The 27,951-nt window shown below is 40.2% G+C and overlaps 1 protein-coding gene across 5 annotated transcripts in view; it reads right to left on the reverse strand.

The window, feature by feature from the left end:
* MYO3B (myosin IIIB) overlaps positions 1-27,951 on the reverse strand; it is a 577,608-nt gene that overhangs the window by 61,870 nt on the left and 487,787 nt on the right. The window lies entirely within an intron of this gene.

A 27,951-nucleotide genomic window follows, 5' to 3' on the forward strand; every position in this document is an offset into this window, starting at 1 on the left:
ATTAGAAACAATAAACCAACACAATAATTCACAGAATAAAAAATCAATATACAAAAGTCCACTGCTTTCCTATATGCCAATGATAAAACATTGAGAAATGAACTTAAAATAAAATTCTTTTTACAATTGCAACAACAACAACAACAAAGTATCTAAGAATAAACTTAACAAAGGATGTGAAGGACCTATATACTGAAAACTACAAAACATTATTGAAACTGAAAAAGACACAATGAAATGGAAAAATAGTCCATGTTTATGGATTGCAAGAATCAACATAGTTAAACTGGCCGTATCACCGAAAGCAATATGCACATTTAATGCAATCCCCATCAAAATTCCAATGTCTTTTTTTTTTTAAAGAAATAGAACAAAAAATTACCAGGTTTGTATGAAATCATAAGAAACCCCAGATAGCCAAGGCAATCCTGAGGAAAAGGAATGAAGCTGGAGGTATCAAATTATACTATAGAGCCACAATAATGAAAACAGCATGGTATTGGCAGAAAAATAGACATACAGACCAAATGAACATAATCAAGTGCCCAGAAAGAAAACCATACATATATGAACAAATCATCTTTGACAAAGAATTTAAAAACACACAATGGAGAAAAGAAAGCCTCTTTAATAAATGATGCTGGCAATATTGGAAAGCCACAGGCAAAAAAATAAAACATGACTACAGTTTGTCCCCTTGCACAAAAATTAATTCCAAATGGATCAAAGACCTAAATATAAGATCTGAAACAATAAATTACATAGAATTAAACATAGGTAGTAAGCTTATGGACTTTGGCCATAGAGAACAATTTATAAATTTGACCTCAAAGGCAAGGGAAGTAAAGGTAAAAATAAATGAATGGGACTATATCAAACTAAAAAGCTTTTGCACAGCAAAAGAAACTGACAATAAAATAGGCAGCCAACTAAGTGGGAGATGGTATGTGCAAACAACACCTCTGACATGGGGTTAATATTCAAAATATATAAAGAACTCACAAAGCTCAGCAACAAACAAGCAAACAATCCAATTGAAAATAGGGAGAGGACCTGAACAGACACGTCTCCCAAGAGGACATACAAATGGCAAATATATACATGAAAAGAGGCTCCTCTTCTCTAGCTATTTGAGAGATGCAAATCAAAACTACAATGAGATACCACCTCACACCTATTAGATTGGCTGTTATCAAGATAGGTAAAAACAAGTGTTGGAGAGGCTGTGGAGAAAAAGGAACACTCATTCACTGCTGGTGGGAATGCATTTTAGTATAATCATTATAGAAGAAAATATGGTGGTTCCTCAAAAAATTAAGAATAGAAATACCATATGACCCAGCAATCCTCCTACTGGTTATCTACTCCCCGAACTCAAAAACATTGGTACATAAAGACACATGCACACCTATGTTTTTCACAGTATTATTGACAGTGGCCAAGACAGGGAAACAATCAATGTGTTCTTTGATAGAGGATTGGATAAAGAAGATGTGGTAAATATATACAATGGAATACCACTCAGCCATAAGAAATGATGACATAGTGACATTTATGACAACATAGAGGAAACTTGAGAACAGTATACTGAGTAAAATAAGTAAATCAGAAAAAGCTAGAAACTGTATGATTTCACACATGGATGGGATATAAAACTGAGACTCATGGACATAGATAACAGTAAAGTGGTTACCAGGGGAAAGGGATGTGGGGAAAGGGGGTGGGAGTAGGGGTAGTGTGCAAAGAGGGACAAATATAAGGTGACAGAAAATGATTTGACTTTAGGTAATGGGTATACAACATAATCAACTGTTCAAATGCTATAGAAATGTTCACCTGAAACCTATGTACTCTTATTGATCAATGTCACCCTGTTAAAGTTAATTTTCTAAATAAAAAATAAAAAAGTGAAAATAAAAAGAATTTCTAGCCCTCAGAATCTATAAACTATAATATTAGTAAATGTTTACTATTGTAAGCTACTGAGTCTTAGGGCAATTACTTCAGGCAATAATAGAGAAGTGATTTTAACAAAAAAAAAATCATAAATATGTTTAAAAGATATGAAAAACTTTTATAGGAAAAATATTTTTTAAACATTATTGAATGATATAAAAGATAAATTAAATACATTGAATAAATATAATATTTTTTACTTATAAGGATAGAAATTCTTTCCAATTTAAACTGTATTCAGGGCAAAATTGCAATCTACTTTCTAAATTTGATGAACTAAAAGTTCAGATGCAAGGTCAGGAGAGCAAGAATATTCAAGAATAATTTGAAGAGTAAACCAGGTGTGTAGTGAGGGATGGTGCTTTTCTCCAGGCGTCAAATATTATTATATGCTATGTAATTAAGGCAGTGTAGTAACAGCACAGGGAGAAATAAATAAATCAATACAACAAAATAGAAAGTCCAGAAACAGACTTAAAACCTTGAACTATGTGGTAGGCAGAACAATGCCCTCAGACCCCCTAAAAAGATGTCCATGCTCTAGTCCTCAGAATATGTCAATATATTAGGTTACATGGTAAAGGGAAAATAAACTTGTTGATGGAATTAATGTTGCTAATCAGCTGAACTGACTTTATAACAGGGAGACTATTCCGGAGTATCTGGGTGAGTACAAGAGTCTTTAAAAATCAATGTGGAAAGCAGAGTGTTAGTGTCAAACAGATGGCATTGAGAGAGCAGCTTGGCCTGACATTGCTGGTTTGTTTTTTTTTTAAAGATTTTATTTATTCATTATAGAGAGGGGGGAGAGAGAGAGAGAGAGAGAGAAGGGGGAGGAGCAAGAAGCATCAACTCCCATATGTGCCTTGATCGGGCAAGCCCAGGGTTTTGAACCGGCAACCTCAGTGTTTCCAGGTTGATGCTTTATCCACTGTGCCACCACAGGTCAGGCACATTGCTGGTTTTGAAGATGGAGAATTGGGGTCATAAGCCAAGGAATGCAGAAGGCATCCAGAAGCTGGGAAAAGTCAGGAAATGAATTGCTCCCTAGGGCCTTTAGAAGGAATGTACCCTGCCAACACCTTGATTTTAGCCTAGCAGGACCATTTTGGATTTCTAATCTCAAAAATTATAAGATAAAGATCCAAGATGGTAGTGGATTAGGTGGATATTACATTCACCTTATTCCAGGACCAACGTGAAATTATAACTAAAATATAGGGCAAGCAACCTGAATAACCAAGTGAAGACAAACTGAAGAGAATCTTATAACCAAGGATTTACAGAAAAAGCCACATTGAGACTGGTAGGGAGGGTGAAGACATGAAAAGGGCTAGCCTCACTCCCTCACTGGCTGAGATTCTGGAGTTATATATCAGCTGCAAAGGTTCCCCTGAGAAGTGTGGGGTCTCAATCCCAAAGTGGGCTCTCCAGTTTAGAGCACCAGAGTCAAGAAGATGTGCTCACATAACAACGTGGCTGTGAAAACCAGCAGGAATTCTGTCCACTAAGGAGAGATGGGAGTCTGCTAAAGACACAGGCACCCTCTTAAAGAGCCAACACACAAAATCTTGTTTGCAGCCACTCACCCTGGGTGGAAAGAGGGCAGAGTGGACTAGAGTCATGCGATGAGAGACTGGTGTTTGTGGCTCTGGGGTGAGAGCTGAAAGGACATCAGCCAGGACCCCTGTGCTGAGTCACTCTCCCACACTGCAGACATCATCTTTTTGGGTGGAGCAGTCCCCTCCATAAGGTATCAGCCTTGGGGAATACAACAGCCCCACCCCTTGTTGCCTTACTCTGAGGAGCTTTTGCCCTGCTGAAGAGTCAGCTGCCTAGGTCAAAGTGTAGAGGTCTGGGCACACTCAGTGGGTAACAGTGACAGAGTTGTGTGGCTTTGTGGCAGGGGCCATATCCCCATTTTTCCATGAACCTGACTAGTACCTCCCCCTGCTAGCCCTACTTTCCAGGTTCCCTGTGGCCTCACCTGCCTGACTCCTGGTGGCTCCCTACTGCTGAGGTCTGGACAGAATCCAGGACAGACTGAGTTGTGTGGCTTTGAGGCAGGCAGCTACTCCCCACACCTTCCCCCATACCTGACTGGCACCATCTCCTCATGGGAAATCCACTAGCCTCATCCTCTTGACTCCCAGCAGCCCTGCCCTATTGAGAACAGGCTTCTGGCAGAATCTGGGACAGAATGGGCTCTAGGATGGGAGCCATTTTTCCTTTGTACACCCAACTATTGCAGAGCCCTCCCTTCAGATAGCCAAATTTTGTTTTTTGGGGGCCTGATACACTCTGCTGGCCTTACCCTGATGATTCTCTGAGACCCTGCCTCACCATAATGGTATGTGAACACCAAGCAGGAGGCAGCTAGACTTGGCATTCTCTGGGACATGTGCTGAGTGGTGTTAGACTCAGCACTAGCACTGAGTTTGAACCTGTAGAGATCTGGTGAACACCAATTACCCTTATCTGGTGACTTAGTGAGAACCTACTTCATGCAACTTGAACACGACCAGTGGTTCTTTCAGTGACAGAGCCTAATGGGAAGCCAGTAGGTAGAGGCAGATAGAGGCAGGTAGAGGTAGATAGAGGCAAGCAGAGGCAGATCTTGGGTTGCCTTGGGACTTTTGCTGGCCCCTGGGCTCAGTTCTGGTAAAAGCTGACCTTAGTATGCAACTTGGTCCTTCCCATACACATACAGGCTCAGCAAAGGCAGACACAAATAGGTTGCCCCGGGCCAGTCACAGGCAGTGTCTGACATAAGACTGCACCACTGTATCCTTTAAGAAGCCCCAGAACCAACACACCCTGTGGCCAGCTTCAGACAACATTAAAGCAGGATCCAATAAACTTCGTAAGTGGCATATACAAAGGGAGATCTTGGCAGGCACCAGACCCTGCTGAGGTAAATTCCACTCTGTGTGGTCAGCACCTGCATAGCAGATTGTAAACTGTGGTCAGGTCGATTCTCACAGCCAGCCAGCCTGAGGGTTGACCCCATGCACAAATGAATCAATAGTAATCAGGACTTAATTGCGACAGAAGGGGTCACTTCATCTACACAAGGGGCATTCCTGGAGCACGCAGCACAGGTGATCAAGGTCACTATGACTAGGTCCCACAGGACATCTACTATATAAGGTCATCCTACCAAGACTGGGAGTCATGGTGGACCTACTTAATATACAGAAACAAACACAAAGAGGCAGCCAAATAGAAAGACAAAGAAACATGTTCCAAATGAAAGAACAGGGGAAATCTCCAGAAAAAAGAGCTAAATAAAAGAGAGGCAAGCAATTTACCAGATATGTAATTAAAAAAGAAAAAAAAAAGGCTATAAGAATGTTCAAAAGCCCTGGCTGGTTCACTCAGTGGATAGAATGTTGACCCAATGTATGGATGTCCTGGGTTTGATTCCTGGTCAGGGCACACAAGAGAACTGACCATCTGCTTTTCTTCCATTCCCCCTGCTCTCCTTTTCCCCCTCCCATAGCCAGTGGCTTGATTGGTTCAAGCATTGGCCCCAGACACTGAGAATAGCTCAGTTGCTATGAGCACATCAGTCTCAGGAGCCAAAAATAGCTTGGTTTATTTGAGCATTGGCTCCAGACAAAGGTTTCTGGGTGGATCCCAGTTGGGGCGCATGTAGGAATCTGTTTCACTATCTCCCCTCCTCTCACTTAAAAAAAAAAAGAAAAAGAAAAAAACGTTCAAGGAACTTAGAACTACAGCAGCATGAAAAAGACATAGAAACCATAAAAATGAACCAGTCAGAAATGAAGAATACAATATCTGAAATGAAAAATGCACTAGAAGGAAAAAACAGTAGATTGGATGAAGCAGAGAACCAAATAAGCAATTTGGAAGGCAAGGTAGCAGAACCCCCCTTCCAATAAGAGCAGCAAAAAGAAAAAAAAATTAAATGAGGATAGTTAAAAGGACCTCTGGGATAACATCAAGTGTAACAACATCCATATCACAGGGGTACCAGAGGGACAAGGGAGAGAGCAAGGAATCAAGACCCTATGTCTGCGATGGCGAACCTTTTTATAAAAATCGCCCAATTTTACAGTGCTGGTCAACCTGGTCCCTCCCGCCCACTAGTGGGAGTTCCAGCTTTCAAGGTGGGTGGTAGCAGAGCAATGAAATGGCGCTGTGATTGGCCCCCCACGAAAGCTGGAATGCCCACTAGTGGGCGGGAGGGACCAGGTTGACCAGTACTGCAAAAGTGGGTGGTTTTTATAAAAAGGTTCCCCATCATGGCCCTATGTGAAGAAATAATGACGGAAAATTTCCCTAACTTAGTGAAGGAAAAAGACACACAAGTCCAGGAAGCACAGAGAGTCCTGGACAAGATGAACCCATAGAGGCCCACAAGACACAAGATATTTAAAACTGTAATGGTTAAGGACAAAGACAGAATCTTTTTTGTTGTTTTGTTTTTACATTAATGGGGTAACATTGATAAATCAGGATACATATGTTCAGAGAGAACATCTCCAGGTTATCTTGACATTTGATTATGCTGCATTCCCATCACTCAAAGTCAAATTGTCTTCCGTCACCTTCTAACTGGTTTTCTTTGTGCCCCTCCCCTCCCCCAACCCCCTCCCTCTCTTCCCACCCCTCCACTCCATAACCACCACACTCTTGTCCATGTCTCTGAGTCTCATTTTTATGTCCCACCTATGTATGGAATCATATAGTTCTTAGTTCTTTCTGATTTACTTATTTTGCTCAGTATAATGTCATCAAGGTCCATCCATGTTGTTGTAAATGATCCAATGTCATCATTTCTTATGGCTGAGTAGTATTCCATAGTATATATGTACCAAAGCTTTTTAATCCACTCATCCACCAACAGACACTTGGGCTGTTTCCAGATCTTCACTATTATGAACAATGCTGCCATAAACATGGGGGTGCATTTCTTCTTTTGAAACAGTGCTATGGTGTTCTTGGGGTATATTCCTAAAAGTGGAATAGCTGGGTCAAAAGGCAGTTCGGTTTTTAATTTTTTGAGGAATCTCCATACTGTTTTCCACAGTGGCTGCACCAGTCTGCATTCCCACCAGCAGTGCAGGAGGGTTCCCTTTTCTCCACATCCTCACCAGCCCTTATTCTGTGTTGTTTTATTGATGAGTGCCATTCTGACTGGTGTGAGGTGATATCTCATTGTGGTTTTAATTTGCATTTCTCTAATGATTAGTGATGTTGAGCATTTTTTCATATGCCTATTGGCCATCTGTATGTCCTTTTTGGAGAAGTGTCTATTCATTTCTTTTGCCCATTTTTGGATTGGATTGCTAGTCTTCCTGGTATTGAGTTTTACAAGTTCTTTATAAACTTTGGTTATTAACCTCTTATCAGACTTATTGTCAAATATCTTCTCCCATTGTGTAGTTTGTCTTTTTATTCTGTTTTTATTGTCTTTAGCTGTGCAAAAGCTTCTTAGTTTGATATAGTCCCATTTGTTTATCCTGTCTTTTATTTCACTTGCCCATGGAGATAAATCAGCAAATATATTGCTGCGAGAGATGTCAGAGAGCTTACTGCCTATATTTTCTTCTAAGATGCTTACGGTTTTATGGCTTACATTTAAGTCTTTTATCCATTTTGAGTTTATTTTTGTGAATGGTGTAAGCTGGTGATCTAGTTTCATTTTTTTGCAGGTAGCTGTCCAATTTTTCCAACACCATTTGTTGAAGAGGCTGTCTTTACTCCATTGTATACCCTTACCTCCTTTGTCAAATATCAGTTGTCCATAGAGCTGTGGGTTTATTTCTGGGTTCTCTGTTTTGTTCCATTGATCTATATGCCTGTTCTTATGCCAGTACCAGGCTGTTGTGAGTACAATGGCCTTGTAGTATAACTTGATATCTGGAAGTGTGATACCTTCCACTTTATTCTTCCTTTTAAAGATTGCTGAGGCTATTCGTGTCCTCTTTTGGTTCCATATAAATTTTTGGAATATGTGTTCTATATCTTTGAAGTAAGTCATTGGTATTTTAATCGGTATTGCATTGAATTTATAAATTGCTTTGGGTAATATAGACATTTTAATGATGTTTATTCTTCCTAACCATGAGCACGGTATATGCCTCCACTTGTTTGTATCTTCCCTGATTTCTTTTATCAATGTTTTATAATTTTCTGAGTACAAGTCTTTAATCTCCCTGGTTAAATTTACTCCTAAGTACTTTATTTTTTTGGTTGCAATGGTGAAGGGGATTGCTTCCTTAATTTCTCTTTCTGACAGTTCATTGTTAGTGTATAAAAATGCTTCTGATTTTTGAGTATTAATTTTATATCCTGCCACCTGCTCCATTCATTTATCAGGTCCAGTAGTTTTTTGACTGAGACTTTAGGGTTTTCTATATACAATATCATATCATCTGCAAGTAATGATAGTTTTACTTCTTCTTTTCCAATTTGGATGCCTTTTATTTCTTTTTCTTGTCTGATTGCTGTGGCTAGGACTTCCAGAACTATGTTGAGTAAGAGTGGTTAAAGGGGGCACCCCTGCCTTGTTCCTGATCTTAAGGGGATTGCTTTTCATTTTGCCCATTGAATATGATGTTGGCTGTGGGTTTGTCATAGATGGCCTTTATCATGTTGAGGTATGTTCCCTGTATTCCCACTTTGCTGAGAGTTTTGATCATGAATGGGTGCTGGATTTTATCAAATGCTTTTTCTGCATCTATTGAAATTATCATGTGGTTTTTCTCCTTCCTTTTGTTTATGTGATGAATCACATTGATTGATTTGTGAATATTGTACCAGCCTTGCCTCCCAAGAATAAGTCCCACTTGATCATGGCATGTGATTTTTTTTATATATTGCTGGATCTGGTTTGCTAATATATTTTTTGAGAATTTTAGCATCTAAATTCATCAGGGATATTGGCCTATAATTTTCTTTCTTTGTGTTGTCTTTGCCTGGTTTTGGAATTAGAATTACGCTCGCCTCATAAAAGGAGCTTGGAAGTCTTCCTTCCTCGTGAATTTTTTGAAATAGCTTGAGAAAGATAAGAGTTAATTCTTCTTTAAATATTTGGTAGAATTCACTTGTGAAGCCATCAGGCCCAGGACTTTTCTTTTTGGGGAGTTTTTTGATAACTGTTTCAATCTCATTTGTTGTAATTGGTCTATTTAGGTTTTCTGATTCTTCCAGATTAATTTTTGGAAGATTATGTTTCAAGGAATTTGTCCATTTCATCTAGGTTGTCTAGTTTTTTGGCATACAGTTCTTTATAGTATTTTCTTACAATATTTTGTATTTCTGTTGTGTCAGTTGTTATTTCTCCATTCTCATTTCTGATTTTATTTATTTGAGTCCTCTCTCTTTTTTTTTGGTGAGTCTAGTTAAAGGTTCATCGATCTTGTTTACCTTTTCAAAGAACCAGCTCCTAGTTTCATTGATCCTCTGTATTGTTTCTTTAGCCTCTATGTCATTTATTTGTGCTCTGATCTTTATTATTTCCTTCCTTCTACTACCTCTGAGCTTTACTTGCTGTTCTTTTTCTAGTTCTTGTAGATGCAGGGTCAAGTTGTTTATTTGAGCTTTTTCTAGCTTTTTAAGGTATGCCTGTAATGCTATGAACTTCCCTTTCAGGACTGCTTTTGCTGTGTCCCATATATTTTGAGTTGATGTATGCTCATTATTGTTCATTTCTAGGAATTTTTTTATTTCTTCTTTGATCTCATTCTTAATCCATTCATTATTTAACATCCTGCTATTTAGTTTCCAAGTGTTTGAGTGTTTGTCAGTTTTTCTGTTGTGGTTGATTTCTAATTTCATGTCATTGTGATCAGAGAAAGTGCTCAATATGATTTCAATCTTTTTAAATTTGTTGAGGCCGCTTTTGTGCCCTAACAAGTTGTCTATCCTAGAGAATGTACCATAAGCACTTGAAGAGAATGTATATTCTGCTGCTTTAGGGTGAAAGGTTCTGAAGATATCTATTAAATTGAATTGATCTAGTGTGTCCTTTAAGTCTGCTGTTTCTTTGTTAATTTTCTTTCTTGAGGATCTATCTAGTGATGTTAGTGGGGTATTGAAATCCCCTACTATTATAGTATTGCTGTTGATCTCGCCCTTTAAATCCATCAAAGTCTGCTTTATATATTTAGGTGCTCCTATATTAGGTGCGTAGATATTTATAACGGTTATATCTTCCTGTTGGATTGCTCCTTTTATCATTATGTAGTGACCTCTTACTATAGTCTTTGTTTTAAAGTCCATTTTTTTCTGATATAAGTATTGCTATCCCAGTTTTTTCTCATTTCCATTTGCATGAAATATTTTTTTTCCATCCTTTTATCTTCAGTCTAAGTGCATCTTTTGTTTTAAGGTGTGTCTCTTGTAGACAGCATAGGTATGGGTCCTGTTTTCTTATCCATGCAACTACCCTATGTCTTTTGATTGGATCATTTAATCCATTTACATTTAAGGTTATTATTGATATGTAGTTGTTTATTGCCATTTTATTCTTTAAAACTGTATTCCTCTTTTGCTATATTCTTTTTCCCATTTGATCTGTTTACAAAAGGCCTCTTAGCATTTCTTACAGCACTGGTTTGGTTGTAGTAAATTCCTTGAGTTTTTTTGTCTGGAAAGCTTTTTATTTCTTCTTCAATTTTAAATAATAGCCTTGCTGGATAAAATAGTCTTGGTTGTAGGCTCTTGTTCTGCATTACTTTCAATATTTGTTGCCATTCCCTTCTGGCTTCAAGTGTTTCTGTTGAGAAGTCAGAAGTCATCCTTAGGGGGGCTCCTTTGTAGGTGATAGCCTTTTTTTCTCTAGCAGTTTTTAATATTTTCTCTTTATCATTTAGTTTTGGCATTTTAATTATGATGTGTATTGGTGTAGATTTCTTTGGGTTTCTCTTTAATGGAGTTCTCTGTGCTTCTTGAACTTGTGAGATGTTTTCCTGCCTTAATTGAGGGAAGTTTTCAGCTATGATATGTTCCAACAAAGTCTCTATCCCTTGTTCTTTTTCTTCTTCTTCTTCAGGAACCGCTATGATGTGGATGCTATTTCTCTTCATGTTGTCACAGAGCTCTCTTAGAGTTTCCTCAGACTTTTTGAGTCTCTTTTCTTTTTTCTGCTCTGCTTCCGTGACTTCATTTACCTTGTCCTCTAACTTGCTGACTTGATTCTCAGCTTCATCCATCCTGCTTTTTTTTTTTTAAAGATTTTTTTAAAATTAAATTTAATGCAGTGACATTGATAAATCAGGGTACATATGTTGAGAGAAAATATCTCTAGATTATTTTGACATTTGATTGTGCTGTATACCCTTCCCCCAAAGTTAAATTGCCTTCTGTCACCTTCTATCTGGTTTTCTTTGTGCCCCTCCCCTCCCCTAACCCCCCTCTCCTTCTTCACCCCCTCCCCCCTCCCCCAACCCCCCGCCCCTGTTGCCATCACATTCTTGTTCATGTCTCTGAGTCTCATTTTTATGTCCCTTCTATGTATGGATTCATCTTAGTTTTTTTTTTTTTCTGATTTACCTATTTCACTCCGTATAATGTTGTCAAGGTCCATCCATGTTATTGTAAATGATCCGATGTCATCATTTCTTATGGCTGAGTAGTATTCCATAGTATATATGTACCAAAGCTTTTTAATCCACTCGTCCTCTGAGGGACACTTGGGCTGTTTCCAGATCTTCGCTATTGTAAACAATGCTGCCACAAACATGCGGGTGCATTTCTCCTTTTCGAGCCGTTCTATGGTGTCCTTGGGGTATATTCCTAAAAGTGGAATAGCTGGGTCAAAAGGCAGTTCGATTTTCAGATTTTTGAGGAATCTCCATACTGTTTTCCACAGTGGCTGCACCAGTCTGCATTCCCACCAGCAGTGCAGGAGGGTTCCCTTTTTTCCACATCCTCGCCAGCACTTATTCTGTGTTGTTTTGTTGATAAGCGCCATTCTGACTGGTGTGAGGTGATATCTCATTGTGGTTTTAATTTGCATTTCTCTAATGATTAGTGATGTTGAGCATTGTTTCATATGCCTATTGGCCATCTGTATGTCCTCTTTAGAGAAGTGTCTATTCATCTCTTTTGCCCATTTTTGGATTGGGTTGTTTGTCTTCCTGGTGTTGAGTTTTACAAGTTCTTTATAAATGTTGGTTATTAACCCCTTATCAGACGTATTGTCAAATATGTTCTCCCATTGTGTAGTTTGTCTTTGTATTCTGTTCTTGTTGTCTTTAGCTGTGCAAAAGCTTTTTAGTTTGATATAGTCCCATTTGTTTATCCTGTCTTTTATTTCACTTGCCCATGGAGATAAATCAGCAAATATATTGCTCCGAGAGATGTCGGAGAGCTTACTGCCTATGTTTTCTTCTAAGATGCTTATGGTTTCACGGCCTACATTTAAGTCTTTTATCCATTTTGAGTTTATTTTTGTGAATGGTGTAAGCTGGTGATCTAGTTTCATTTTTTTGCAGGTAGCTGTCCAATTTTCCCAACACCATTTGTTAAAGAGGCTGTCTTTACTCCATTGTATTTCCTTACCTCCTTTGTCAAATATCAGTTGTCCATAGAACTGTGGGTTTATTTCTGGGTTCTCTGTTCTGTTTCATTGATCTATATGCCTGTTCTTATGCCAGTACCAGGCTGTTTTGAGTACAACGGGCTTGTAGTATAACTTGATATCAGGAAGTGTGATACCTCCCACTTTATTCTTCTTTTTTAAGATTGCTGAGGCTATTCGTGTCCTCTTTTGGTTCCATATAAATTTTTGGAATATGTGTTCTATATCTTTGAAGTATGTCATTGGTATTTTAATTGGTATTGCATTGAATTTATAGATTGCTTTGGGTAATATAGACATTTTAATGATGTTTATTCTTCCTAACCATAAGCACGGTATATGCTTCCACTTGTTTGTATCTTCCTTGATTTCTTTAATCAATGCTTTGTAATTTTCCGAGTACAAGTCTTTAGTCTCCTTGGTTAAGTTTACTCCTAGGTACTTTATTTTTTTGGTTGTAATTGTGAAGGGGATTGTTTCCTTAATTTCTCTTTCTGACTGTTCATTGTTGGTGTATAAAAATGCTTCTAATTTCTGAGTATTGAGTTTATATCCTGCCACTTTGCTGAATTTATTTATCAGGTCCAGTAGTTTTTTGACTGAGACTTTAGGGTTTTCTATATACAATATCATATCATCTGCAAATAATGATAGTTTTACTTCTTCTTTTCCAATTTGGATGCCTTTTATTTCTTTTTCTTGTCTGATTGCTGTGGCTAGGACTTCCAGTACTATGTTAAATAAGAGTGGTGAAAGGGGGCACCCCTGCCTTGTTCCTGATCTTAAGGGGATTGCTTTTCATTTTGCCCATTGAATATGATGTTGGCTGTGGGTTTGTCATAGATGGCCTTTATCATGTTGAGGTATGTTCCCTGTATTCCCACTTTGCTGAGAGTTTTGATCATGAATGGGTGCTGGATTTTATCAAATGCTTTTTCTGCATCTATTGAAATTATCATATGGTTTTTCTCCTTCTTTTTGTTTATGTGATGAATCACATTGATTGATTTACGAATATTGTACCAGCCTTGCCTCCCCAGAATAAATCCCACTTGATCATGGTGTATGATTTTTTCCATATATTGTTGGATCCGGTTTGCTAATATTTTGTTGAGGATTTTGCATCTATATTCATCAGAGATATTGGCCTATAATTTTCTTTCTTTGTGTTGTCTTTGCCTGGTTTTGGAATCAGAATTATGCTCGCCTCATAAAAGGAGCTTGGAAGTCTTTCTTCCTCTTGAATTTTTTGAAATAGTTTGAGAAGGATAGAAGTTAGTTCTTCTTTGAATATTTGGTAGAATCCGTTGTGAAGCCATTGGGCCCCGGACTTTTCTTTTTTTTTTTTTTTCTTTCTGAAGCTGGAAACAGGGAGAGACAGTCAGACAGACTCCCGCATGCGCCCGACCGGGATCCACCCGGCACGCCCACCAGGGGCGACGCTCTGCCCACCAGGGGGGCGATGCTCTGCCCATCCTGGGTGTCGCCATGTTGCGACCAGAGCCACTCTAGCGCCTGAGGCAGAGGCCACAGAGCCATCCCCAGCGCCCGGGCCATCTTTGCTCCAATGGAGCCTTGGCTGCAGGAGGGGAAGAGAGAGACAGAGAGGAAAGCGCGGCGGAGGGGTGGAGAAGCAAATGGGCACTTCTCCTGTGTGCCCTGGCCGGGAATCGAACCCGGGCCCTCCGCACGCTAGGCCGACGCTCTACCGCTGAGCCAACCGGCCAGGGCCGGACTTTTCTTTGTTGGGAGTTTTTTGATAACTGTTTCGATCTCATTTGGTGTAATCGGTCTGTTTAGGTTTTCTGATTCTTCCAGATTGATTTTTGGAAGATTGTATGTTTCAAGAATTTGTCCATTTCATCTAGGTTGTCTAGTTTTTGGCATACAGTTCTTCATAGTATTTTCTTATAATATTTTGTATTTCTGTTGTGTCAGTTGTTATTTCTCCTCTCTCATTTCTAATTTTATTTATTTGAGTCCTCTCTCTCTTTTTCTTGGTGAGTCTACTTAAAGGTTCATCAATCTTGTTTACCTTTTCAAAGAACCAGCTCCTAGTTTCATTGATCCTCTGTATTGTTTCTTTAGCCTCTATGTCATTTATTTCTGCTCTGATCTTTATTATTTCCTTCCTTCTACTACATTTGGGCTTTACTTGCTGTTCTTTTTCTAATTCTTTTAGATGCAGGGTTAAGTTGTTTATCTGAGCTTTTTCTAGCTTCTGAAAGTGTGCCTGTAGTGCTATGAACTTCCCTCTCAGCACTGCTTTCGCTGTGTCCCATAAATTTTGAGTTGTTGTATGCTCATTGTCATTCGTTTCTAGGAATTTTTTTATTTCTTCTTTGATCTCATTCTTAATCCATTCATTATTTAACATCCTGCTATTTAGTTTCCATGTGTTTGAGATTTTTTGAGCTTTTCTGCTGTGATTCATTTCTAGTTTCATGCCGTTGTGATCGGAGAAAGTGCTTGATATGATTTCAGTCTTCTTAAATTTGTTGAGAGCACTTTTGTGCCCTAACATGTGGTCTATCCTAGAGAATGTACCATGAGCGCTTGAAAAGAATGTATATTCTGCTGCTTTAGGGTGAAAGGATCTGAAGATATCTATTAAATTGAGTTGATCTAGTGTTTCCAATAAGTCTGCTGTTTCTTTGTTAATTTTCTTTCTTGAGGATCTATCTAGTGATGTTAGTGGGGTATTGAAATCCCCTACTATTATAGTATTGCTGTTGATCTCGCCGTTTAAATCCATCAAAGTCTGTTTTATATATTTGGGTGCTCCTATATTAGGTGCATAGATATTTATAATGGTTATATCTTCCTGTTGGATTACTCCCTTTATCATTATGTAGTGGCCTTCTTTATCTCTTACTATATCCTTTGTTTTAAAGTCCAATTTGTCTGATATAAGTATTGCTACCCCAGCTTTTTTTTCATTTCCTTTTGCATGAAATGTTTTTTTCATCCTTTTACCTTCAATCTATGTGTGTCTTTTGTTCTAAGGTGTGTCTCTTGTAGACAACATATGTATGGGTCCTGTTTTCTTATCCACGCAGCTACCCTATGTCTTTTGATTGGATAATTTAATCCATTTACATTTAAGGTTATTATTGATATGTAGTTGTTTATTGCCATTTTCTTCTCTAAAGGTGTATTCCTTTTTTTGCTATATTCTTTTCCAACTTTGATCTGTTTACAACAGGCCCCTTAACATTTCTTGCAGCGTTGGTTTGGTTGTAATGAATTCCTTGAGTTGTTTTTTGTCTGGGAAGCTTTTTATTTCTCCTTCGATTTTAAACGATAGCCTTGCTGGATAAAGTAGTCTTGGTTGTAGGTTCTTGTTCTGCATTACTTTGAATATTTCTTGCCATTCCCTTCTGGCCTCAAGTGTTTCTGTTGAGAAGTCAGATGTCATCCTTATGGGGGCTCCTTTGTAGGTGATAACTTTTTTTTCTCTTGCAGCTTTTAATATTTTCTCTTTATCGCTTAGCTTTGGTATTTAAATTATGATGTGTCTTGGTGTAGGTTTCTTTGGGTTTCTCTTTAATGGAGTTCTCTGTGCTTCTTGAACTTGTGAGAGTTTCTCTTGCATTAATTTAGGGAAGTTTTCAGTTATGATATGATTGAACAAAGTCTCTATCCCTTGTTCTTTTTCTTCTTCTTCAGGAACCCCTATGATGTGGATGTTATTTCTCTTCATGTTGTCACAGAGCTCTCTAAGTGTTTCCTCTGACTTTTTGAGTCTCTTTTCTCTTTTCTTCTCTGCTTTCATGCCTTCATTCCAGTTGTCCTCCAACTCGCTGATTCGATCCTCAGCTGTATCCATCCTGTTTTTAATTCCTTCCATTGTGGTCTTCATTTCTGATATTGTATTTGTCATCTCTGACTGATTCTTTTTTAATATTTCAATATCCTTTTTTATACTTGCTATTTCTTTATTTAGGTTTTCAAACTGCCCCTCCATTGTTGTTCTAAGATCCCTAAGCATCCTTACAATCATTATTTTGAACTCTGCATCGGAAGTTTGATTATTTCCATATCACTCAGCTCATCTCTCAAAGGTGTCTCTTGTGGTTTCATTTGGGTTGCACTCCTTTGTTTTCTCATAATGGTGTTTTATTTGTAGAGTTGGTTGAGTCTAGGCTTGGTGTTGTCTGCTTCCAGTTTTCAGTTGTGTTATTTCTAGGTCTTCTTGGGTTGGTATCAGCTATTATTTGTAATCCACTTTCGGATTTGGGCAGCTTTGAAGTCTTGATTTGTTTGTTTTCTTAACAGGTGATAGTCTTGTTAACTGATCTCAGCAGGGGGCTTCCTTGAAACTGTAACCAGGAATGCTGTGGGTGTAACCTGAGATGCTGAAGGTCTCTTCCACCAACTAATCTCACTGGGGGCAGGGTTTTTTCTCAGCTTCAGTAGGGGGAGGTGTATCTCAGATCTCCATGGAGACCTGAGTTACTGCCCCTCCTCCCCACTTCCTGTTTTCAGCTGTGTCTTGTTGCGCTGAATGGAGCTGGATAGATGTCCGGAGATCTCTGATCCGGAAGCACTTCAGCTCTGTTTTGTGAAAGGTTCAGTCCCTCCCCCAGCTATGGCCGCCTCCAGCACGAATGAGTCAGCTTTTTAATTTTGTTTCTTGCATACCTTAGCCCCTCACAGTCTGTCCCTCTCCTTGTCCTTTCCACTTGGGAGATAAGCTGGTCTTTTCAACCCACCTTGCTCCCTGGTCACCAGGTAAGTGGTTGTGAGCAGTAGTTTCTGCTCTTTTTCCTCTGTGAAATCCTCTCTGTGCTCTCAGTCTCACCCCGCCCCCTGCCGTTCCTGTAAGCAGAGGAGATTCAGGCACTCCTTACCAGGATTATTGTGGCTTCCTTTTTGCTCCTTGGTTTTTGAGAGCTGTTCTTGCAGTTCAGTGTTGGTTTTTCATGCTGATTTTTCCTAAATTGATTTGTATTCCAGTTTGGTGTTGAGAGCTGGGCGTCTGTGCATCCGCCTACTCCGCTGCCATCTTTTGTGCTCTCCATCCTGCTTTTAATTCTTTCCACTGTGTTCTTCATTTCTGATATTGTATTTGTCATTTCTGACTGATTCTTTTTCATTATTTCAATGTCCTTTTTTATATTTGCTATCTCTTTATTTAGGTGTTCATAATGAACATCTATTGTCATTCTAAGATCTTTGAGTATCCTAACAATTGTTATTTTAAACTTTGCATCTGGTAATTTGGTTATATCTGACTCATTCAGGTCCTTTTCTGGGGATTTCTCTTGATTCATTTGTGTTGCATTTCTTTGCCTTCTCATTTTGTCTATGTAAAAGAAGGTTTTGGCCACTGGAGTCCACTGGGTGTGGCCCTCTGTGTTCCCTAGGTGTAGTCTGTCTGCAGGCCCGCCACCCCTTCTGCTGCTGCCTAGGGCATTCTGGTATTGGCATTGCCGGTGCCAGCCCACCGGGGCTGTTACTGTGGTTTCTGCCTCTCTTTCACGGGAGGGGCTGTGATCACATGCTCAGGTGTACAAGCCTTGGTGGCCTCGGCCTTTGCCCCACTCCCGCGGTTGGGGTTATGCTCGGCCCTGAGGGTAGGGGTGAGCATCTTTGCTTAGCTGTGGGTTTCCACCTGATTCCAAGCTTTTGCCTGGCCCATGCAGGAGGAGCTTGCTTGCGGGATGGCTACAAGCCTTGGCTCCATGGGCTAGGCAGGGCTGCATGCCCACGCTCAGTCACAGGACTCTGCCTGTTCTGGGCTTTTGCTCCACCCCCGCGGGAGAAGCCGTCTCCCGTATCAGGCCACAAGCCGCGGTTCTACAGGTGGGCCAAAGACAGAATCTTAAAAGCAGCAAAAGGAAGTTACCTACAGGAGAGCTCAAAAGAACTGTCATCTGATTTCTCAACAGAAACATTTCAGGCCAGAAGGGATTGGTATAAAATATTTAAAGTAATGAAAAGCAAGGACCTACAATCAAGGTTACTTTACCCAGCAAGGCTATCATATAAAATTTAAGAAGAATATAAAGAGCTTCCTAGACAAAAAAAGAGTAAAAGTTTGTTACCACCAAAGCTATATTATAAAAAAATGTTAAAAAGTTCTTTAAGAAGAAGAAGGAGAAGAAAAGGGGAAGAAAGAGGAGGAAGAGGAAGAATAAGAGGAAGAAGAGGAAGAGCAGAAAGAGGAAGAGGAGGAAGAGGAAGAAGAGGAAGAGGAAGAGAAGGAGGAAGAAGAAGATAGAGAGGAGGAATAACAGAGGAATAGAGTTAAAAGAATAAAATGGCAATAAATACATATCTATCAATAATCTCTTTAAATGTGAATGGCTTAAAAGTTTCACTCTAAAGACATAGGGTAGCTGAATGGATAAGCAAACAAGACTCATATAGATGCTGTCTACAAAAGACCCACTTTAGAACAAACAATACACACAGACTAAAAAGAAAAAGGGATGGAAAAATATATTTTATGCAAATAGAAATAAAAACAAAGCTGGGCTAGCAATACTTATATCTGACAAAACAGACTTTAAAACAAAAGTTGTAGTTAAGAGACATAAAAGGACACTACATAATGATAAAAGGAGCAATCCAACAAGAGAATATAACCCTTGTAAACATTTATGCAACCAACTTAGGAGGACCAAAAATATAAAGCAAATCTTCATGGACATAAAGGGAGAGATTGACAGTAATATAGTCATAGTAGTGGATTTTTAACACCCTATTGATATCAATGGATAGATCTTCCAGAGAGAAAATTCACAAGGAAGCAGTGGCTTTAAATGACCCACTAGATTAGATGGTTTTAATTGATATCTTCAGAACATTTCATCCCAAAGCAACAGAATATACATCTTTTCAAGTGCACATGGAACATTTCTAGACTAGACCACATCTTAAGACACAAAACAAGTCTCAATAAATTTAAGAAGATTGAAAGCATATCAAGCATTTTCTCTGACCATAATGGTATGAAACTAGAAATCAATCACAAGAAAAAAACTGAAAAACACACAAAGACATGGAGAATAACTAACATATTACTAAACAATGAATGGGTTAACAATGAGATCAGAAAGAAATAGAAAGTTACCTTGAAACAAATGAAAATGAAACAAATGAAAATCTATGGGACACAGTGCAATCAGTACTAAGAGGGAAATTTATAGCATTACAGGCATACCTTAAGAAATAAGAAAAGTCTTAAATAAGCAATCTAACTATACACTTACGGGAACTAGAAAAAAACAACAAACAAAGCCCAAAGTGAGTAGCAGAAATGAAATAATAAATATCAGAGCAGAAATAAACAAAATAGACTGTAAACAAATAATAGGAAAGATCAAGGGAACCAAGAGTTGGTTCTTTGAAAAGATAAATAAGATTGACAAGCCATTAACCAGGCTCGTCAAGAAAAAAGTGAGAGGATGCAAGTAAATAAAATCTGAGGTGAATGAGAAGTAAATGACACCAAAAAAATACAAAGGATTGTAAGAAAACATTAGAAACATCTATATGACAACAAATTGGACAATCTGGACAAAATGGATAAATTCCTAGAAACACACAATCTTCTAAAACTGGATCAGTAAGAATCAGAAAATCTAAACACAATGATTACAATGAATGAAGTTAAAGCAGTAGTCAAAAAACTCCCAGCAAACAAAAGTCCTGGACCGCATGGCTTCACAGGTCAATTTTACTAAGCAGTCAAACAAGAACTAACACCTATCTATCCTTCACAAACTTTTCTAAAAAATTCAAGAGGAGGAAAGACTCCTAAGCTTATTTTGTAAAGCCAGCATTATCTTAATTCCAAAGTTTGCTAGAGATACTTCAAAAAAGAAAATTATAGGCCAGTAACCCTGATGAACATAGATTCTAAAATCCTCAACATAATATTAGCAAACTGGATACAGCAATGCATTAAAAAGGTCATACACCATGATCAAGTGGTATGCTGGTGATGCAAAGTTGTTATAATATCCGCAAATCAATAAACAATCTACACCACACAAACAAAATGAAGAATAAAAACCACCTGATCAGGCCCTGGCCGGTTGGCTCAGTGGTAGAGCGTCGGCCTGGCGTGCAGAAGTCCCAGGTTTGATTCCTGGCCAAGGCACACAGGAGAAGCACCCATCTGCTTCTCCACCCATCCCCCTCTCCTTCCTCTCTGTCTCTCTCTTCCCCTCCCGCAGCCAAGGCTCCATTGGAACAAAGATGGCCCGGGCGCTGGGGATGGCTCTGTGGCTTCTGCCTCAGGTGCTAGAACGGCTCTGGTCGTGACACAGCGATGCCTCGGATGGGCAGAGCATCGCCCCCTGGTGGGCAGAGCATCGCCCCCTGCTGGGCGTGCCAGGTGGATCCCGGTCGGGTGCATGCGGGAGTCTGTCTGACTGTCTCCCCGTTTCCAGCTTCCGAAAAGTACAAAAAAAAACAACCAAAAGACCCCCCAAAAAACCCAAAAACACCTACCTGATCAACAGATTCAAAATGGAAAAAAGTAAAAGCATTTCTCTTAAGATCAGAAATGAGACAGGATGTCCACTTTCACCATTCTTATTAAACAAAGTACTGAAAGTTCTAGCCATAGTATCAGACAAGAAGAAGAAATAAAATGCGTCCAAATTGTAAAGGAAAAAGTAAAACTGTCATTATTTGAAGTTGAAATGATACTGTATATAGAGAATCCTAAAGATTCCACCAAAAAACTACTAGAACTGATAAACAAATTCAGTAAAGTAGCAGGGCACTGCACCAATAATGCACTTTCAGACAGGGAAACAAGAAAACAATCCCATTCACATTTGGATCAAAAAAAGAAAATTCTTAGGATTAAATGTAACCAAGGATGGAAAAGACCCATACTTGGAAAATTATAGGACACAGAAGAAAGAAATTGAAGAAGATACAATTCCATATTTTCTTTAGCATGGTTGGTTAACAAATTTAAGGAAAAAAGTGTTTCGGGAAAGATTTTTTAAGCATCACAATTCTTTGCTTAACAGAGTGGCCATTTGAGCTCTCTGGGCAGGTCTTCCGGGGCAGCCTGGATCAGGTCCCTGAGCGCGGAGCAGATTCTTCTCTCAGGATGGAAAATGGGAATCAGAGGCACAGGGAGAGCTACCAAAGATGGAACATCTCTGGCTACTAGAGCTGGAAGGCCTAGTCCTGGCAGCCCCACCTGCTCCAGGCCCAGAGAGGTCCTTGATGAATGTGGTGCCCCAGACTTCCAGCCTGTGGGTAGGGCTGTTTCCGGACAGGGGCCCTGGCAACTTCTGGGCCTTGGAAGAAGTAGTAGCAGTGGGTGTCCCTGAGCCTAATATCCTTGGGTTCTGTCTACTGAAGGGGAAAATAAAGTTTTCCTCCAGCCTCCTAGGGTCTCTGGCTGGGTCTGAAAAACTTACAAAGTCAGATTAACAAGACAAAAGCAAATGAACTTACTGCATACAAGATTTACAAGACATGGGAGCCTTCATAAGGAAATGGTTAAACTTGAGTGTTTTTATGCCAAGTTTGAGGAAGAGTGAAAAGTCATGGAAAGATATAATTGGACAAAAGTGAATTAAGTGTAGAAAACTGGAGGAAACGCAGCACAATGTGTTTGGTCAGACTTCTCTCCGTGTTCCTGTCCTGCAGGTTTAGGGGGCATCTCTCACACGGCGGTTTTGTGACTTGCTTCAGGGGAAGCACATTCCATTTCTCAAATTCTTTCAGCTTGAAATATTCAAGGTGCCATATTTTGGGGTACTTACTCTGTCCTCAACCCCATCACTACACATTTAGTAAAAAGTTAAAAACATGCTAGGGAACGAAATAAAAATCCAGGATGGTCGTTACCATAGGGATAAGAGAGGAAGGATATGACTGGTACAGGGTAAGGGGGTAAGGTTCAACAGTATTTCAAAAACAACAAAAAAACCCAGAAGCAAGTGAGGTAAGATATTAAGGCCCATTATAGGGGTGTTTTTGTACTAAATTTCTTATTTTCTGGGTGTTTGAAATATTCATTATGGCCCTGGCCGGTTGGCTCAGCGGTAGAGCGTCGGCCTGGCGTGCGGGGGACCCGGGTTCCATTCCCGGCCAGGGCACACAGGAGAAGCGCCCATTTGCTTCTCCACCCCCACCCCCTCCTTCCTCTCTGTCTCTCTCTTCCCCTCCCGCAGCCAAGGCTCCACTGGAGCAAAGATGGCCCGGGCGCTGGGGATGGCTCCTTGGCCTCTGCCCCAGGCGCTAGAGTGGCTCTGGTCGCGGCAGAGCGACGCCCCGGAGGGGCAGAGCATCGCCCCCTGGTGGGCAGAGCGTCGCCCCTGGTGGGCGTGCCAGGTGGATCCCGGTCGGGCGCATGCAGGAGTCTGTCTGACTGTCTCTCCCCGTTTCCAGCTTCAGAAAAATACAAAAAAAAAAAAAAAGAAAAAAGAAATATTCATTATAAAAACCAAAGCATTAACTACTTGGGTTGTAATGCCAGTGTCCCCACTGTGCTCAGATAACTTGCAAAGGTCTTGTTCAACGAAAGAGTCCAGTTCACAAATCACCGATCTTTAAATTTGGTGATGTTGATTCTCCACTTCTTTGCTGGTCAGAGTTTCTCCATTTTACACAGTCAAGAAGTATATTTTGATTGCCTTTATATGAATAGTTGCTTCTATAGTGACAAGCACTACAAACTTGCTTAGTAATGAATATCAATCCAGAAACTTTTAATTTGCCCAGAATATGTGTATTAATTAAAATAAGAGTTTCTTAGAAACAATAACTTTTCCCCCATTCTATGTAGAAATTCTGTAATAAAGTCATTTCTCTAATAAAGCACTAAGTTCTTTGGAACTACTGCTCATGGTCCAAGTCTTTGCTAAGCTTCCCAGATCTTCCATTTAATGCCACCACTATATGTGGACCATAATTCCCGGGGGCAGGGTGGGTGTCTTTTTAGTTAGAGAATAATATCTACTCTTTAATAAAAGTTTCACAAGTGAACAAGGTTAATATTTTAGTAGTTAGTTCAGAGAAATGAGTGAAAATTATAGATAATGCTCTGAATATATAACAGCCTGGATATTTAATGCATTTCAAACAAAGTAAAAATTATGTAAAATGCAAATTTTAGCAGTAATTAAGAGTGTTCACTGTATTTACCTTAGGATGCTTTTGAAATCCTTTAACAGAAAATGTTCACCAAGTTCCCAACACCCTCTCACAGGGGACTACTTTTGATATTACTTATTTAAAACAAAGTACTTCATAGCAGCTCAGGAGAGGGTGAAACTTCAAATACAGAACAACTGTTTGTTTTTCAAGTCCCAGCTAGCCCTTAAAATAATGCTTGAGTAAAATAGATCTAATTAAAATTAGTCTTCTGCTTGGTCACCTTTTTGGCCACTCCTATCTCCTTTCCCAAAACAATCCACTTTGGGTCCCCAGACATTATAACCCTAAGTGACCACAATGACTTTGTGTGCAATAGGACATGCTTTCTCTCAGCCTGACAGTGTGGCTGTGTGCTGAGGAGGGCACATATCCCTCCTATGTCTTCCTAATGAACCCCTGAGAATACTGTGGATAGGTTTTGTTTATGCAATCTTGTTTAGAGAGGATTTGTGTATAATTTTAAATTGATCTCAGAAGTATTAAGCAGGACACACACACACACACACACACACTCATACACACTCACACACACCGGCATTCTCACATACCCTGAAGTTGTAGAACAATTTGCAGTTAGAGCAAACGCTTTCCTCTTCACATTTAATACTTGGAAATGCTTGAGGTTTGAGGAAAACATTTTCATTAAGTGTTTGATGTTGCGAAGGAGCTCCAGGCAGTGGAAGACTGCTTTGGTTCACATTTCAGAAACTTCTCAGGATTTGAGAAGAGGAGCTAATGAAATGTTTCCCTGTTTAAAGTCACAGGGAAGTGAATCTTCTAAAATTTAAGATGTTCCATTTTAAATTGCATAGTAATATTGAACTCTACCCAAATGGCATGACACTCTGAAGAGTTGAGTAAGGACCTACCATCTCCTTTGAAGAACTTATGTACTGGTAATCTTCAAACCGATGCTGATAAATGGGGTTGCTGAGTCACAGAATACTAGAATTTATTCATGAGTCCAGAGACTGGAAAAACCTAGCTTTTATTTGTGAGCTAGCAACAGTAAGACAAAAACGAAGAAAAAACTTCTAATTTTTTAATACTAACCAGTTATCCCATCTCTAGCTACCTATCTACCTATACATTCAACTAGCATTTGACTATCAGGTTACAGGTGTATGAAAGGCCCCACTGGGCATACACACATGCACCAGTTACAGACTTTGACCCCAGGAGACTGAAACCTAAGGTAACAAAAAATATATTTAGGGGAGTAATGAATCAGTGAGAATGGGTCCATTCTGGACTTTTAAAATTACCTCCTAGCCCTGGCCGGTTGGCTCAGCGGTAGAGCGTCGGCCTGGTGTGCGGGGGACCCGGGTTCGATTCCCGGCCAGGGCACATAGGAGAAGCGCCCATTTGCTTCTCCACCCCCACCCCCCTCCTTCCTCTCTGTCTCTCTCTTCCCCTCCCGCAGCAAAGGCTCCATTGGAGCAAGGATGGCCTGGGTGCTGGGGATGGCTCCTTGGCCTCTGCCCCAGGCGCTAGAGTGGCTTTGGTCGCGGCAAAGCGACACCCCGGAGGGGCAGAGCATCGCCCCCTGGTGGGCAGAGCTTCGCCCCTGGTGGGCGTGCCGGGTAGATCCCGGTCGGGCGCATGTGGGAGTCTGTCTGACTGTCTCTCCCCGTTTCCAGCTTCAGAAAAATACAAAAAAAAAAAAAAAAAATTACCTCCTAAATAATTAAAATACTTTTATATAGAATTTTTGCTTCTTGTCCTTGAGGTCTTGCTACCCAAGAAAAAAATACTTCCACCGTGTGTGGGGGGGAGGATGCAACAATGGTTCCATTGAATTGGAAGATGGCATTTTGGGCTCTTTATGCCACTGAACCAACAGGTAAAGAAAGGGATTACTCTTGAATGGATTGATCCTGACTATCAGGACATTGGGGCTATACAACAAGGGCAGAGAGGACTCTCTGGAACCCAGGACATTCTTTGCATACCTCTCAGTACTTCCATATCTAACAGTAAAAGTTAATGAAAAACTACAGAAAGCAGAAATATGCAAACCAGTGAAGATTCAGACTCTTCAAGAATGAGGTTTTAGGGCCCTGGCAGTTTGGCTCAGTGGTAGAGCGTTGGACTGGCGTGTAGGAATCCCAGGTTCGATTCCCAGCCAGGGCACATAGGAGAAGCACCCATCTGCTTCTCCACCCCTCCCCCTCTCCTTCCTCTCTGTCTCTCTTCCCCTCCTGCAGTCAAGGCTCCATTGGAGCAAAGTTGGCCCGGGCGCTGAGGATAGCTCTGTGGTCTCTTCCCCAGGTGCTAGAATGGACCTGGTTGCAACAGAGTGGCGCCAGATGGGCAGAGCATCGCCCCTGGTGGGCATGCCGGGTGGATCCTGGTCAGGCACATGTGGGAGTCTGTCTGACTGCCTCCCCATTTCCAACTTCAGAAAAATACAAAAAAAAAGAAAAAAAAAAAAAGAATGAGGTTTTAGTTACCTTACCTGGTAAAGATTTTCACAAGCTGCCTGACTGGTGGTGGTGCAGTGGATAGAGCACTGACCTGGGATGCTGAGATCCCAGGTTTGAAACACCAAGGTCACCAGCTTGAGCATGGGATCATCAACATGATCCCATGGTTGCTGGCTTGAGCTCAAAGGTTGCTGTCTTGAAGCCCAAGGTCACTGGCTTGAGCAAGAGGTTACTATCTCAGCTGGAGCACCCCAGTCAAGGCATGTATGAAAAGCAATCAGTGAACGACTACAGTGATACAACTACAAGTGGATGCTTTTCCTCTCCCTTGCTGTATCTCTCTCTCTCAAAAAAAGAAAAGATTCTCACAAGCTGAGGCCTTGGCTGAGATATCATAGAGTAAGGAATAAGTAGATTATAAGCATCAACTATGGCTTTATAATAATTTCATATACAGTGACAAAGACTATAAGCACTATACATACTTTCTTCTTACCTTCTTTTACACACAAGTGTATATATAATGTCTACCGGAAAGTTCTGTCCGTTTCTATCACAACAAGTTTCGGCACGTAAGCACGTTTACTTGGTGCATGTGTGCCTCTCTATTTTTGTCACTTAATGTATACATACTGATGTAGCAAATTAACTAAAACAAAGTTGATTCACGTTAGTCTTATGTGTGAAGCGATAGTGTACCCATGGCTACTGATAAAATTCATTTACTCCACTGTAATTTTTACGAATTTCAGACGAGATCGGGCGCGTTCAGGGTGGTATGGCCATAGACAATTTTTACGAATTTCAACAAGGAAGAAATGCTACAGAAGCATGTCTGTCGCATCCACCATATTCCCCAGACTTAGCACCCTCTGACTATCACTTGTTTTTGTCCTTACAAAATTTTTTGAAGGGCAAAAAATTAAAAAATGAAGATATCAAACAAGCACTGGTTCAATTTTTTGCATCAAAAGATAAAACATTTTTCAAAAATGGGATATACAGGCCCTGGCCGGTTGGCTCAGTGGTAGAGCGTCGGCCTGGCGTGCGGAGGACCCGGGTTCGATTCCCGGCCAGGGCACACAGGAGAAGCACCCATTTGCTTCTCCACTCCCCCTCCTTCCTCTCTGTCTCTCTCTTCCCCTCCCGCAGCCAAGGCTCCATTGGAGCAAAGATGGCTCGGGCGCTGGGGATGGCTCCTTGGCCTCTGCCCCAGGCGCTGGAGTGGCTCTGGTCGTGGCAGAGCGACGCCCCGAGGGGCAGAGCATCGCCCCCTGGTGGGCAGAGCGTCGCCCCCTGGTGGGCGTGCCGGGTGGATCCCGGTCGGGCGCATGCGGGAGTCTGTCTGTCTCCCCGTTTCCAGCTTTAGAAAAAAAAAAAAAAAAGGGATATACAAATTGCCCTCACGCTGGCAAGAAATTATTAATAATAATGGCAATTATATTATTTAATAAAGTTTATTGATGGTAAGAAAAATTTGTATTTTGTTTTATTCCAAAAACAGGCAGAACTTTCCGGTAGACCTTATATATATACAAGTACATTAATTTTATTTCTTTTTTCTCCTTGCCCTAATACTATTATTATTATTCTCAGCTCCACACTCTTTGTGATGGTTGAGTAAGACCTTATAAATCAGCCCTGGCCAGGTAGCTTAGGTGGCTAGAGTGTCGTCCCGATACGCCAAGGTTGCAGGTTTGATCCCTGGTCATGGCACATACAAGAATAAACTAATGAATGCAGAAATAAGTGGAACAAATTGATGTTTCTTTTTCTGTCTCTCTTCCTTTTCTTCTCTTTCTGAAGCCAATTTTTGTTTTTAAATACAGCCCTTACAAATCATATTTCTCCTTTGGCATATGATTCCCTGTT

Source organism: Saccopteryx bilineata, chromosome 5, assembly GCF_036850765.1.
Source record: "Saccopteryx bilineata isolate mSacBil1 chromosome 5, mSacBil1_pri_phased_curated, whole genome shotgun sequence".
In the NCBI taxonomy this organism is placed as follows: Eukaryota; Metazoa; Chordata; class Mammalia; order Chiroptera; family Emballonuridae; genus Saccopteryx; species Saccopteryx bilineata.